The 16421-nt window shown below is 35.3% G+C and overlaps 2 long non-coding RNA genes across 2 annotated transcripts in view; one reads left to right on the forward strand and one right to left on the reverse strand.

Annotated features, from left to right (window-relative positions):
* Positions 1–9557, forward strand: LOC148187738 (uncharacterized). The gene is made up of 3 exons (XR_015778447.1): positions 1–177; positions 422–486; positions 9290–9557. It is a non-coding gene; the product is annotated as an uncharacterized LOC148187738 (long non-coding RNA).
* The window catches only part of LOC148187739 (uncharacterized), a 19851-nt gene continuing 12817 nt past the window's right edge, over positions 9388–16421 (reverse strand). The window contains exon 3 of the long non-coding RNA XR_015778448.1: positions 9388–9524. This is a non-coding gene — a long non-coding RNA (uncharacterized LOC148187739). The remainder of the gene's footprint in view (positions 9525–16421) is intronic.

Below are 16421 nucleotides of genomic sequence, written 5' to 3' on the forward strand. Positions count from 1 at the left end.
CCGTACTGCGCAGCGCTTATGCGGAAGTGATTTCAGCGCGGTGAAAATCAAATCATGTAAACACAACACGGACAGAGAGACAAGTCGAGATAAACCATGAAGCAAAGCTACGAGAGCGGTTCACAGAAAAAGAAGAAGAAGGAGAAAAACGTGGAGTTTTTAACCAACCTGCCAAAGGTATTTACCTTCTTCAAAGTAGTGCCGGTGAGACTGTGAGAAATGAAAGCTGTGATAGCAAGATTTGCTGACGCCAAGGCTCGCAAAGTTTCAGATGCCAAAACGCAGAGATAGAGGCAGGAGATCTGAAAGCAAGCACAGAGGAGAGATGAAGACAGAGAGAGAGAGAGGAGAGATCAGTCAGTACATTATATGTCTCCATAACTGATCTGTTATTGTCTTGTGTGGTGTCCTCTCTCTGTAGTTGTAACCAGACACAGTAGAACACAAGACCACGATCAGCCTACTGCCACCCTCTGGAAAACCAAGGTAAAGGATGACATGTTTAACAGTACATTAGACTGATGGATGCGGGGGCCCCAAATGACTGCTCATCTGGAGCCCCCAAATGGTTAAGTTTGCCACTGTAACATATAGTGTGTTGTCCAAAATTTGATTTTAAAAAATCATCATAGTATAGCATGACGTCCAAAAACTCATAAAAACTTAGGAGTATAGTATGTCTTCCAAAAAATGGTAAAGATGTAATAGTTAAGTATGTCATTCAAAAACTGAAAAAAAAAAAAAAATCATGGTGTAGTATATTGTTAAAAAACTTCATAGTACATTATGTGTTCCAAAAATTGATGAGAATGTCATAGTATAGTATGACGTTCAGAAAAACTTTCATAAAAACTGTCATAGTCCAAAAATAAAAAAAAGACTTAGAAAAGTATCTCATTCAAAAAATGAAAAAAGCACAATAGAATAGTATGTTGGCCAAAAAACTCATAAAAATGTTATACTATAGTATATCCTCCAAAAATTCCTGAAGATGTCATAATATGGTATGTCATCCAAAAATTGTCTTCAAAAAATGAAAAAAAAAAACATAGTATAGTATGTCTTCCAAAAATTCATAAAAAATAATGGTATAATATGTCTTACAAAAAAGTAATTTAGAAAATTAATAATACATAACAGTATAATATGTTGTTCAAAAAGTTAAAAAAATAAATTCACATTATAGTATGTCATTCAAAAACTCAGAAATGTCATAGGATAGTATGTTGTCCAAAGATAAAAGAATAAAAGTCATATTAAGTCATCCAAAAACTGATCATGTGATAATGTCATTCAAAAAATGAAATAAAATCTTATACTATGTCTTTCAAAAAATCAGTAAGACATCATAGTACAGTATGTCTTCCAAAAATTGATGAAAACTTTTTTTCTTTTATTCTCGAGGCCAATAAAATACTGATATCCAAGAATTTCTTTTTGTTTGTTTTTCATTACCTGAGGGTATGAAAGGCTGAGCTGTGGTGAGTACAGATTTAACATTATAGCTCTGACCTGACCAAATATAACTGAAATCACTACAGTGAATACAACAGAAACAAGAACAGTTCTGACTCTTAAAGTGGACATTTTGTTTTCAAATGACACTCATGGTCTGTCAAATCAGAATAACTGTAAATTGTATCACTCAATAAAAATCCAAAAGCCTTTATACAACCACAAGACTACTGCTGCTTAGTCTGTAGATAAAACACTGACGAATACAGATAGATAGATAGTAGTCTGTTGTGACCTGTTGAATATAAAAACAATGAATACATCAAAATAAATAACAGATCTTCAGCTTTCATACACAAAAAATTAATAAATTCTAGCTTTTTCGGCTCCTTTTTTATCAACATCTGAATTTGTGCATTTTCATTAAAAAAAGTAGGGATTGACCGATATGGATTTTTCAGGGCCGATACGATTATTAATAACTAAGCGAAACCGATAGCCGATATGTATAACCGATATTTATTTGCAGTAAAAATGAAAATTTTGGTGTCAAAATTTACAGAAACACACCTGGGATTAGAATGAATACAGTATACTGTTTGTTTACACTGAAAAAAATGGGCTTAACTTTTTGTAAAATAACATGAACACATAATTAACATAATAACATGAACACATAATCTTAAATGAAATGCCTATTAAAACAAAAAGTGCAGGGGCCTTCTAGTAGCTGGGGTTGGCTGTGTGAAATACTGCCATACTGTACTTTTCACCCGCTTCTTTGATCCATCCATCTGTAATGAGGATTTAGAGAAAGAGAGACAAAAAAAAGAGTGAGAATTAAAAAAGAGAAAATATATATTCATTTATTAGAGCAAAACTGTCTGTTAAACTTCCACTACACTACATAATATTCTTAATGATAGCCTACATTAATAACATTTAATGATGTCTTATGTGCTCTCCCTCTCAGGTAGGATACATCTGATCCAACCTGATTAAGACCAAACAATAAAGAGGGTGGCCAGAACCTTGGATCACTACATTCATTTTATAGATATAATAGTTACTTTTCAGATTAAAATTTTACATAAAACAGCATGAGTAAATAAAGACACAACTTTCAGTGCTCACCAGAGTTTTTCACTTATAGTTCCTTATTTATTATTATATTTATTTATTTAAAGAAATGAATTCATATTCAGAATCTCAGAACATTAAATGTACACTATTGTGCTTAGAAGTGTATGTCATATTACATAAGAATAAGGCACTTGGCAATTGTAAATGCAAACAATAAAGGCTACTTTACACACGTGGGTTCTAGACGCGACGGTAAATTTATTGATTGAAAAAACTCGACGTGTGCTCTCTGCTTGACTCATTGAAATGGCCCATCATTTCCCTGGACTTTACGAGTGACCGGCAAAAAGACGAATATTTAACATCTATTCTGTGTGATCATTGTGTAGTGACAGCATGAGCGCTGAGGGAGAGGCGACTATAAACAAACAAGGACACGTTAGCGTGTGGTGTTAAACTTATAGGCTATAATCGCCTCGGGTGTTGTTTATTGACAAACCAGGAGCCGCCCCACGGGCTGAGACACGTTAGGAGATTAATTATTCCCACAAAGTAATGATAACCGTAAGTGTCTCCTATTATTATTGTGCGTCTGGCCCCAGCTCTAAAGCAGCTGGTCGTGCCAATTATAATGTAGCGGTGAGCCATCATTAAATAGCCTACCCCATGTTGAAGTTGTGAAAAGTTTAATCTCAACAGCCAAACTGCAGGTTTTCCTCCCTTATACTTGCTACAGCCTACCTATGTCATATTTTTATTTAATTAAGCAAGGGACTTCAGGTCATCATCACTCACATCTTTTTTTTTTTTTTTGTCGTGAGTGATGCTAGTCCTATCTTGCAAAGTCGTATGCTTGATGTGACTAGACAAGTAGGTTGGTGAAATGTCGACTCTGGGCCTGCATGTTATCACTAATATTGATCAAGGTTGTGGTATTTTTAAAATCATCCTAAAGGGCTTTGAAACTTCGACTGACACTGCCTTACCTTTTCTGCTGGATCAGCCACCGGAGCAGTCCTCTGTTTCTCCTCTGTGTCTGTGGCACTGCATGTAGAGGCTTCTGTGTTGATTGATTGGCTGTCACTGGCTCACTTGTGCCAAGTAGCCAATCAGTGAGGGATGTGGGCGGGACATTGTTACACAACCAAGAGAGTGGTGACTTCAGGCAGAGACGGCTGCATCAGAGCCGAAGGAGCGCATTTTAAAATACATTAATTAATTTTATCGGTTATCGGTGAAAAAAACGGCCGATGCCGATGATCGCAAAAATGCCGAATATCGGACGATACTATCGGCCAAGCCGATAATTGGTCGATCTTTATTTTCCTCTTATTTTCTTATGTAAACTTGAATTGTACAAAAATAATGCCGTAAAATAATATTCTGTTTGAGTTATAGAGGAACTATAGAGTGGAACATTCCTTAAAATGTCAGGAAGCACCACAGCTACAGAACAGTACCTAAGTAGGCCTTATGGCTTTGGTGCAAACTCTGCATGTTTACACATTGTTCTGCTTGTTGGGAGTTGGAAGGAATCAAACATCAGATATCAGTTTATTCTTTCAGCATAACTGAGCTGGAAACACAATACATCTGAAGTCCTCAGAGAGAGGGGAGACCGCGGTCGCTTACACCGGCATTCTACCGTTACTCTAAGCACTGAGCATGGTAATAAATGACAGTATATTTCCTCCTTGTTCCCTGATGATCTAAATAAGTTGCTGTGTGTTTCTCCTGTTGTGCTTTTTTTTTTTTAAACAATGCCACTGAGAGGGTCCAAAAAGCTGCTAAATAGCAATTAAGTCGCCACATTAGTAGCAGCAGTTTGATGTCATGCGCAGCATAATTCAGTGTGTGTTGCACCAGCAGGGCAAAACCATGGGCTAAACGGGCAAAATCAAAGCAGTTTATATTATTATCATTTCTATTTATCGGGAAAAAATTTTAGTATCGGAATTATCAGTATGACGTCATAAGTCCCATTATCGGGGCTGATAATTATCGGCCGTGCCTCCCTAATTATATCATCCTACAATTGATTAACATGTCATAACATAGTATAGTAGGACTTTCTTTTTGAACGGCATACTATAGTATGCCATTCGAAAAATGAAAGAAACAAGATGGTATCAAAAATTCATAAACATATCATAATATAGTATGTCGTCCAAAAATTCAAAACATGCTAAGAATAATAAAATCTTCATACTATAGAATGTTGTCCAAAAATTCCTAAAAATGCTTTGTGAAAGTATGCCTCCCAAAACTTGATAACAACGTCGTAGTACAGTATGTCTTCCAAATATTCATAAAAACCTCATAGTACACTATGTCATCTAATAACTACTATGGTTTGTTCTCCAAAAATTGATAAAATCATCATAGTATACTATGTAAAAAAAAAAAAGTGTCATATTTTAGTATGGCGTTCAGAAGTTTATTAAAGCGTAAAGTATGTCTTTCAAAGAAATCATGAAAATGTCAGAGTACAGTTTGTCATCCAACAATATTTTAAAACCACATATTATAGTATGACGTCAAAAAATTGCTAAAAAATCAGAGTATAGTATTATGTCATCCAAAAATTGATAAAGTTGTTATAGTATATAGTATGTAGTCCAAAAAATCGATAAAAATGGCACAGTATAGTTTGTTTTAAAAAAAAAATATATATATATATAAAACATCAGTGTGCTTTGTCATTCAAAAAATTAAAAAATCATACTATAGTATGTCGTCCAAAATTTCAGAAAAAGGTCAAAGTAAAGTATGTTGTAGTATGTTCAAAAAGTGATAAAAATATCATAGTATAGTATCATAATATAATAATATAGCATGTCAAAAAACAACCAAAAACATCATAATATAGCACGTCAAAAAAACAACCGAAAACGTCATAGTATAGTATGTCTCAAAATGTAAAAATATGACATGTCCAAAAACAGCTGAAAACGTCATAGTTTAACATGCTGAGACACATCATAGTACAGTATGATGAAAAAATAGCCAAAACCATCAAAATGTAACGTCATAAAAACGACAGAAAATCTAATAGTATTGTTTGTTGAAAAATGGGTGACATGTCAAAAAAAGAGCTGAAAACCACACAGAATAACTCAAAATAAAAATGCCAGAAAATTTCAACGCGTAGTATGTCGAAAAATGTGAAATTATGAAAACTGCCAAAAAATTGATAGTACAACATACTGAGACACGTCATAAAATTCGGCAAATAACATCACAAGATAGCATGTCTAAAAAATGACAAAAATGACGTAGTGTAGTATGTTGAAAAATACCGAAAACAACATAGTATAGCATTTCATAAAAATAGCCAAAAACATCATTATGTAGCATGTAAAAAAAACCACCCGAAATCATAATATAGTAGGTAAAAAAATGTTAAAATGTGACATGTCCAAAAAAAAAAACAGCCGAAAACCTTATAGTATAACACATGCTAAGACAAGTCATCATATAGTATGGTGAAAGTACGGTGAAAAACATCATATTATAGCATAGCAAGTCATGTAATGGTATAGCATGTCTTAAAAAATGTCAAAAAAACAACAACAACCGCAAATGTCATAGTACAGTATCTGGAAAAATGTCAAAATATGACATGTCCAAAAAACAGCTAAAATAGCTGAAAACTACATAAAATAGCGTGCCATAACACGTTATAAAAACTTACATAATATATACATAATATACATAACATACATAATATAGCATTTCGAAAAAACAGCTGGAAATGCCATATGACAAAAATACTCCAGCTGAATTCATCATCTAATCCTAATATAGCATGTAAAAAAAAATGACCGAAAATGCCATACTATAATGTGGCAAAAAAATGTGAAAATATGAACAGCTGAAAAGCACATAGAATAACATGCCGAGACGCATCACAGCATAGAATGTTGCAAAAACGGCCAAAACACCATAATATAGCATGTTAAAAAATGACAGAAAAATCCATACTATAGTATGGCATTGAATGTCAAAATATGACATAGCCAAAAAACAGCTGAAAACAACATATTATAGCATGTCAAGTCATGTCATGGTATAGCATGTCATAAAAGTTGTTGGGAGTATAGTATATCGAAAAATTTCCAAAAAACAGCTGAAAACCACTTAATATGGCATGTCGGGGCACATTATAGTATAGTATGATGTAAAGACGGCCAAAAACATCAAAATAAAGTATGTCGAAAAAACAGCAGAAAATATCATGCTGTAGTACTGCGAAAAATGTCAAACTATGACGTCCAAAAAACAGGTTAAAATCACATATAATAGAATACCGAAGCACATCATAGCAAAGAACGCTGCAAAAATGGCCAATAATACCATAATATAGCATATCTAAAAAACAACTGAAAATGCCAAAACATGACATGTCCAAAAAAAACAGCTGAAAACCACATAGAATAACATGCCTAGACCCATCATAGCATAGAATGTTGCAAAGACTGCCAAAAACACCATAATATAGCATGTTGGAAAAAAGGACAGAAAAATCCATACTAAAGTATGGCAAAAAATGTCAAAATTTCACATGTCGAAAAACTGCTAAAAATAGCTGAAAACCACATAAAATCGCATGCTGAGACACATTGTAGTGGACTGTCTAGGCATGGTCTTCATTTTCCCTCTGGGGAACTCCAGAGTTCAACTTCCCCTATACAAGTGGGGGACACGTCAAGGGATACTGTTTTATGAACCCAGAGAAGTTAACAGAGGGCTCTAAACTAACTTTGTTGAGACACCCCCGTGGACATCTGCAAACACCTTCTGCTTTTAAACTACAAAAAGTGTCAGCCTTTGACTCTTCTCTCTCTCTTGCCCCTCTCAAGTCCTTTCTCACTTGGACCACAATTGTGAATTAAGGTAACCCTAGTTCCCTAATCTTTGATTCTAGTAGGTCAAAGTGTATCTCTGTGTTGTAATGAGTAAGTAGAATCAACTCGCATGAGTTCATGATTCAATTTGAGGGAGTTAGGTAAAATCATATTTTAATTCTTGTCTGTAATGGAGCCATACTGCCATCTAGTGGCATTAGTTATTTGCAATTTCGTAATCAACTTTATAGTTATATCTTGTTTTGCAAGTTCTTCATAGTCCATTGGATAACCTTATTTAATGTGTGATTACTTACTTAAGTCAAACCAAGGATCTTCAAAGCTGTGTGTTACAGTCATAGTTGCCTTTAGGCCTCCTAGCATGTATTACTGTATAAAATTACTGTAATGGGACCATAGTGGTGATGAGATATGTGATTTTATATGTATGTAACAGGTCAAATTGAGTAAGTCGTCACTAAATGGCAACGAGAAATTAATGTCTCCAAAATCACATTAGGTCCGCTTAGGACGCTTTTCTTTATACCAGTTTTTGGTCAGTAAGGACATTCTTGTATTTTGTTTAAAGTTCAACTCAAGATAATTTAAAAGGGACTTTGTCAGACTAAACAGGACTACTTTTAATTATTTCTGCAAGTTTTAATTGAGAAGGACACTCCGTGATCTGCCGTCAACTCTGCCATGGATCTAGAAGCAATCTACTGCATAAACTGTCAGCATCCATCACCTGCCCTAAAAGACTTTGTTTAAAGACTTACTGGTTCCCAGAGGCGGACACTGAGGCCAGTTAAAGACTGCCACACACAGACTCCACTTGCCCGGCCGCTGCTGCCGTTCAGCGGGTCACCTCATCTGGAAGATGCCCAGCAGCCCTCCTCTGGAGCCAAGTGACAACCTGGACCTCCCCATTTATTCAAGTCGGCAAAAAGAAGTCAAAATAACATCTTCTTTTGATCAGAGTTGATGTTTTATAGCAAAGTTTTAATGCCAAATTTCTAAATTCTAATTTACCGTTCAGCGCACATCCACACTTTATACGGTCACATATTTCTACCCACTATCATCCATAATTAATCATTTACATCACCTGAATATACATCACTTAGGATCCCTTTCATTTGTTCACTGTCCTTTATATGTCATACTACTTCCTCTATTTACTCATCATTTTATTAGCCTGAATAAAAGATTTCATTTATCACCAAGTCGTTGTCGGCGGACATTATTTCATGAGAGAAACAAGATTCATGTATACAGGATAAACAGTGCAGATTGTTAGATTAATTAAAGTGATAACATGATATAAAATTAGAATTAGAATTTAAAACTGAGAATGGAGCCCCTTTTATTTTAATGAGTGCAGAATTCAAATTCTAACGTAGTTATTAATAACCACTATGTCATGTATATATATTTATATATAAATACATAGCATAGAATGTTGCAAAAATGGCCAAAAATAATATAGTACAATAAAAAAAATGCCCGAAAAAGCCATACTATAGTATGGCAAAAAAACGGCAAAATATGACCTGTCCAAAAATAACCTGCCGAGACACGTCATGGCATAGAATGTTTCAAAAACGGCCAAAATCACCATAATAGTATATAATATAGAACATGTCTTTATTGTCGTTGCACAAATACAATGAAATTGAAATGCAGTTCTGACAGTGCAAGAAATGTCATAAAATTCCAAAAAGGTAAAAAAAAAAATGAATACATGCATTACATAAATAATTAGAGAGGCACATTACACACACACACATACAAATTCTGCAGGCATTGCACAATCCATATCTGTGTTTAACTTTTGCATTATTTAGTGCAGTTATGGCTCTGGTATAAAAAGTGTTTATCAACCTGTTTGTCCTCACTTCCAGTGTCCTGTATTGCTGCCCGAAGGCAACAGTTCAAAGTGGGGATGTCCAGAGTGAGATGAGTCCCTGAAAATGCTCTGCGCTTCTCTGAACCAGCAGGAATTAAACACATCCACCAGGGAGGGGAGAGGGCAGCCAATAATGTTCTGGGCCGTGGTGACAACCCTCTGGAGCACTTTCCTCGGCAGCTGTGCACCTGAAGAACCACACACAGATGCAGTAGGTCATGATGCTGTCCCTGGAACAATGATACAAGGACACGAGCAGTTTTTGTGTGAGTTAGGAAGTGTAGTCACTGCTTTGCCTTCTTAATGATAGCAGTGATGTTGATACTCCAGCTGATGAAAAAATGACCGAAAATGCCATACTATAATGTGGCAAAAAAATGTCAAAATATGAAAAAACCAAATAGTATGGCAAAAAATGAAATAATTAAAACCACTTCAAATAACATGCAGAGGCACACCATAGCACAGAATACTGCAAAAACAACCTAAAACACCTTGAAATAGCATGTTGAAAAAAGGACCAAAAAAGCCATACAACAGTATGGTGAAAAATGTCAAAATTTAACCCATTCAAAAAAGGTTAAAAACAGCTGAAAACCACTTCAAATAACAAATAGCATAGAATGTTTCAAAAACAACCTAAAACACCTTGAAATAGCATGTTGAAAAAATGACCGAAAAAGTCATACTACAGCATGGCAAAGAATGTTAAAATTTGACACATCCAAAAAAGGCTAAAAACAACTGAAAACCACTTCAAGTACCATGCAGAGTCACACCATAGCAAAGGATGTTGCAAAAACAGCCTGAAACACCTTGAAATAACATGTTGAAAAAATGACTGAAAAAGCCATACTACTATGTCAGAAAATGTCAAAAATTGGAAGGTCCAAAAAAGGGTAAAAAAACCCCTGAAAACAACTTTAATTAACATGAAAGGGCACGCCATAGGTTAGCATGTTGCAAAAACGGCCTTAAACACCTTGAAATAACGTGTTGAAAAATGACCAAAAAAGCTATACTTATGGTATAGTATGGCAAAAACCGCCAAAATTTGACAAGTCCAAAAGATGCTAAAAACATTTGAAAACCACTTAAAATAACATGCAGAAGCACGCCATAGCATATAATTTTGCAAAAACGGCCTAAAACACTTAGAAATAGCATATTGAAAAAAAAGAGCGAAAAAGCTATACTATAGTATGGCAAAAAATTCCAAAAGTCCAAAAAAAGGCTAAAAACAGCCGAAAACCACTTCAAATAATATGCAGAGGCACACCATAGCAAAGAATGTTGCAAAAACAGCTTAAATACGTTGAAATAGCATGTTGAAAAAATTACCGAAAAAGTCATACTATAGTATGGCACAAAATGCGTCCAAAAAAGGCTAAAAACAGCTGAAATCCACTTCAAGTACAATACACAGACACGCCATAGGTTAGCATGTGTCAAAAATGGCCTAAAACACCTTGAAACAGCATGTTGAAAAAATGACTGAAAAAGCCATAATAATATGTCAGAAAATGTCAACATTTCACATGTCCAAAAAAGGCTAAAAACGACTGAAAACCACTTCAAATGACATGCAGTGGCAGGCCATAGCAGGGAATGTGGCATAAACAGTCTAAGACAACTTGAAATACCATGTTTGAGAAATGACCGAAAAAGTCATACTGCAATATGGCAAAAAATGTCAACATTTGACACGTCGAAAAAAGGCTAAAAAAAGCTGAAAACCACTTCAAATAACATGCAGAGGCCAAACAACAACATGCCAAATGACCAAAAAGGCAAGGCTATAGTATGGCAAAAATGTCAAAATATGACATGTTCCAAATACAGCTGAAAACACCTTAAAACAGCGTAAAATAGCATGTCAAGACACACCATAGCATGGAATGTCGCTAAAACGGCCAAAAACGCCATAAAAATGCATGTTGAAAAAATGACCAAAAAGGCAAGGCTATAGTATGGCAAAAATGTCAAAATATGACATGTCCCAAAAACAGCTGAAAACACCTTAAAACAGCATACAAAAGCATGCCAAGACACACCATACCATAGAATGTTGCAAAAATGGCCAAAAACGCCATAAAAATGCATATTGAAAACATGACCAAAGAGGCAAGGCTATAGTATGGCAAAAATGTCAAAATATGACATGTCCCAAAAACAGCTGAAAACACCTCAAAACAGCGTAAAATACCGTTCCAAGACACACCATAGCATAGAGTGTTGCTAAAACGGCCAAAAACATCATAAACGTGCATGTTGAAAAGATGACCGAAAAGGCAAGGCTATAGTATGGCAAAAATGTCAAAATATGACATTTCCCAAAAACAGCTGAAAACACCTCAAAACAGCGTAAAATACCGTTCCAAGACACACCATAGCATAGAGTGTTGCTAAAACGGCCAAAAACATCATAAAAGTGCATGTTGAAAACATGACCAAAAAGGCAAGGCTATAGTATGGCAAAAATGTCAAAATATGACATTTCCCAAAAACAGCTGAAAACACCTCAAAACAGCGTAAAATACCGTTCCAAGACACACCATAGCATAGAGTGTTGCTAAAACGGCCAAAAACATCATAAAAATCCATGTTGAAAACATGACCAAAAAGGCAAGGCTATAGTATGGCAAAAATGTCAAAATATGACATTTCCCAAAAACAGCTGAAAACACCTCAAAACAGCGTAAAAAACTGTGCCAAGACACACCATAGCATAGAATGTTGCTAAAACGGCCAAAAACATCATAAAAATCCATGTTGAAAACATGACCAAAAAGGCAAGGCTATAGTATGGCAAAAATGTCAAAATATGACATTTCCCAAAAACAGCTGAAAACACCTCAAAACAGCGTAAAATACCGTTCCAAGACACACCATAGCATAGAGTGTTGCTAAAACGGCCAAAAACATCATAAAAGTGCATGTTGAAAAGATGACCAAAAAGGCAAGGCTATAGTATGGCAAAAATGTCAAAATATAACATGTCCCAAAAACAGCTGAAAACACCTTAAAACAGCATACAAAAGCATGCCAACACACACTATAGCATAGAATGTTGTTAAAATGGCCAAAAACGCTATAAAAATGCATGTTGAAAACATGACCAAAAAGGCAAGGCTATAGTATGGCAAAAATGTCAAAATATGACATGTCCCAAAAACAGCTGAAAACACCTCAAGACAGCGTAAAATACCGTTCCAAGACACACCATAGCATATAGTGTTGCTAAAACGGCCAAAAACATCATAAAAGTGCATGTTGAAAACATGACCAAAAAGGCAAGGCTATAGTATGGCAAAAATGTCAAAATATGACATTTCCCAAAAACAGCTGAAAACACCTCAAAACAGCGTAAAATACCGTTCCAAGACACACCATAGCATAGAGTGTTGCTAAAACGGCCAAAAACATCATAAAAATCCATGTTGAAAACATGACCAAAAAGGCAAGGCTATAGTATGGCAAAAATGTCAAAATATGACATTTCCCAAAAACAGCTGAAAACACCTCAAAACAGCATACAAAAGCATGTCAAGACACACCATAGCATAGACTGTTGCTAAAACGGCCAAAAACATCATAAAAATCCATGTTGAAAACATGACCAAAAAGGCAAGGCTATAGTATGGCAAAAATGTCAAAATATGACATTTCCCAAAAACAGCTGAAAACACCTCAACACACTGTGAATTAGCGTGCCAAGACACACCATAGCATAGAATGTTGTTAAAATGGCCAAAAACATCATAAAAGTGCATGTTGAAAAGATGACCAAAAAGGCAAGGCTATAGTATGGCAAAAATGTCAAAATATAACATGTCCCAAAAACAGCTGAAAACACCTTAAAACAGCATACAAAAGCATGCCAACACACACTATAGCATAGAATGTTGTTAAAATGGCCAAAAACGCTATAAAAATGCATGTTGAAAAAATGACCAAAAAGGCAAGGTTATAGTATGGCAAAAATGTCAAAATATGACATGTCCCAAAAACAGCTGAAAACACCTCAAAACAGCGTAAAATACCATTCCAAGACACACCATAGCATAGAGTGTTGCTTAAACGGCCAAAAACATCATAAAAGTGCATGTTGAAAACATGACCAAAAAGGCAAGGCTATAGTATGGCAAAAATGTCAAAATATAACATGTCCCAAAAACAGCTGAAAATACCTCAAAACAGCATACAAAAGCATGCCAACACACACTATAGCATAGAATGTTGTTAAAATGGCCAAAAACGTTATAAAAATGCATATTGAAAAAATGACCAAAAAGGCAAGGCTATAGTATGGCAAAAATGTCAAAATATAACATGTCCCAACAACAGCTGAAAACACCTCAAAACAGCGTAAAAAAACTGTGCCAAGACACACCATAACATAGAATGTTGCTAAAAGCGGCCAAAACATCATAAAATCCATGTTGAAAACATGACCAAAAAGGCAAGGCTATAGTATGGCAAAAATGTCAAAATATAACATGTCCCAAAAACAGCTGAAAACACCTCAAAACAGCGTAAAATACCATTCCAAGACACACCATAGCATAGAGTGTTGCTTAAACGGCCAAAAACATCATAAAAGTGCATGTTGAAAAGATGACCAAAAAGGTGAGGCTATAGTATGGCAAAAATGTCAAAATATGACATGTCCCAAAAACAGCTGAAAACACCTTAAAACAGCGTAAAAAACTGTGCCAAGACACACCATAGCATAGAAGGTTGCTAAAACGACCAAAAACATCATAAAAATCCATGTTGAAAACATGACCAAAAAGGCAAGGCTATAGTATGGCAAAAATGTCAAAATATGACATTTCCCAAAAACAGCTGAAAACACCTCAAAACAGCATACAAAAGCATGTCAAGACACACCATAGCATAGACTGTTGCTAAAACGGCCAAAAACATCATAAAAATCCATGTTGAAAACATGACCAAAAACAAGGCTATAGTATGGCAAAAATGTCAAAATATGACATTTCCCAAAAACAGCTGAAAACACCTCAAAACAGCGTAAAAAACTGTGCCAAGACACACCATAGCGAGAATGTTGCTAAGACGGCCAAATACATCATAAAAATCCATGTTGAAATCATGACCAAAAAGGCAAGGCTATAGTATGGCAAAAATGTCAAAATATGACATGTCCCAAAAACAGCTGAAAACACCTCAAAACAGCGTAAAATACCGTTCCAAGACACACCATAGCATAGAATGTTGCAAAAATGGCCAAAAACATCATAAAAGTGCATGTTGAAAACATGACCAAAAAGGCAAGGCTATAGTATGGCAAAAATGTCAAAATATAACATGTCCCAAAAACAGCTGAAAACACCTCAAAACAGCGTAAAATACCGTTCCAAGACACACCATAGCATAGAATGTTGCTAAAACGGCCAAAAACATCATAAAAATCCATGTTGAAAACATGACCAAAAAGGCAAGGCTATAGTATGGCAAAAATGTCAAAATATGACATTTCCCAAAAACAGCTGAAAACACCTCAAAACAGCGTAAAAAACTGTGCCAAGACACACCATAGCATAGAATGTTGCTAAAACGGCCAAATACATCATAAAAATCCATGTTGAAATCATGACCAAAAAGGCAAGGCTATAGTATGGCAAAAATGTCAAAATATGACATGTCCCAAAAACAGCTGAAAACACCTCAAAACAGTGTAAAATACCGTTCCAAGACACACCATAGCATAGAATGTTGCTAAAACGGCCCAAAACATCATAAAAGTGCATGTTGAAAAGATGACCAAAAAGGCAAGGCTATAGTATGGCAAAAATGTCAAAATATGACATGTCCCAAAAACAGCTGAAAACACCTCAAAACAGCGTAAAATAGCGTACCAAGACACACCATAGCATAGAATGTTGCTAAAACGGCCAAAAACATCATAAAAATCCATGTTGAAAACATGACCAAAAAGGCAAGGCTATAGTATGGCAAAAATGTCAAAATATAACATGTCCCAAAAACAGCTGAAAATACCTTAAAACAGCATACAAAAGCATGCCAACACACACTATAGCATAGAATGTTGTTAAAATGGCCAAAAACGCCATAAAAATGCATGTTGAAAAAATTGACCAAAAAGACAAGGCTATAGTATGGCAAACATGTCAAAATATAACATGTCCCAAAAACAGCTGAAAACACCTCAAAACAGCGTAAAATACTGTTCCAAGACACACCATAGCATAGAGTGTTGCTTAAACGGCCAAAAACATCATAAAAGTGCATGTTGAAAACATGACCAAAAAGGCAAGGCTATAGTATGGCAAAAATGTCAAAATATAACATGTCCCAAAAACAGCTGAAAACACCTCAAAACAGCGTAAAAAACTGTGCCAAGACACACCATAGCATAGAATGTTGCTAAAACGGCCAAAACATCATAAAAATGCATGTTGAAAACATGACCAAAAAGGCAAGGCTATAGTATGGCAAAAATGTCAAAATATGACATGTCCCAAAAACAGCTGAAAACACCTTAAAACAGCATACAAAAGCATGCCAAGACACACCATAGCATAGAATGTTGCTAAAACGGCCAAAAACATCATAAAAATCCATGTTGAAAAAATGACCAAAAAGGCAAGGCTATAGTATGGCAAAAATGTCAAAATATGACATGTCCCAAAAACAGCTGAAAACACCTCAAAACAGCGTAAAATAGTGTGCCAAGACACACCATAGCATAGAATGTTGCTAAAACGGCCAAAAACATCATAAAAGTGCATGTTGAAAACATGACCAAAAAGGCAAGGCTATAGTATGGCAAAAATGTCAAAATATGACATGTCCCAAAAACAGCTGAAAACACCTCAAAACAGCGTAAAATAGCGTACCAAGACACACCATAGCATAGAATGTTGCTAAAACGGCCAAAAACATCATAAAAATCCATGTTGAAAACATGACCAAAAAGGCAAGGCTATAGTATGGCAAAAATGTCAAAATATAACATGTCCCAAAAACAGCTGAAAACACCTCAAAACAGCGTAAAATAGCATGCCAAGACACACCATAGCATAGGATGTTGCTAAAATGGCCAAAAACGCCATAAAAGTGCATGTTGAAAACATGATCAA

The sequence above is a fragment of the Plectropomus leopardus genome, chromosome 13 (assembly GCF_026936395.1).
Source record: "Plectropomus leopardus strain MGB_pleo_1.0 chromosome 13, ASM2693639v1, whole genome shotgun sequence".
NCBI lineage: Eukaryota > Metazoa > Chordata > Actinopteri > Perciformes > Serranidae > Plectropomus > Plectropomus leopardus.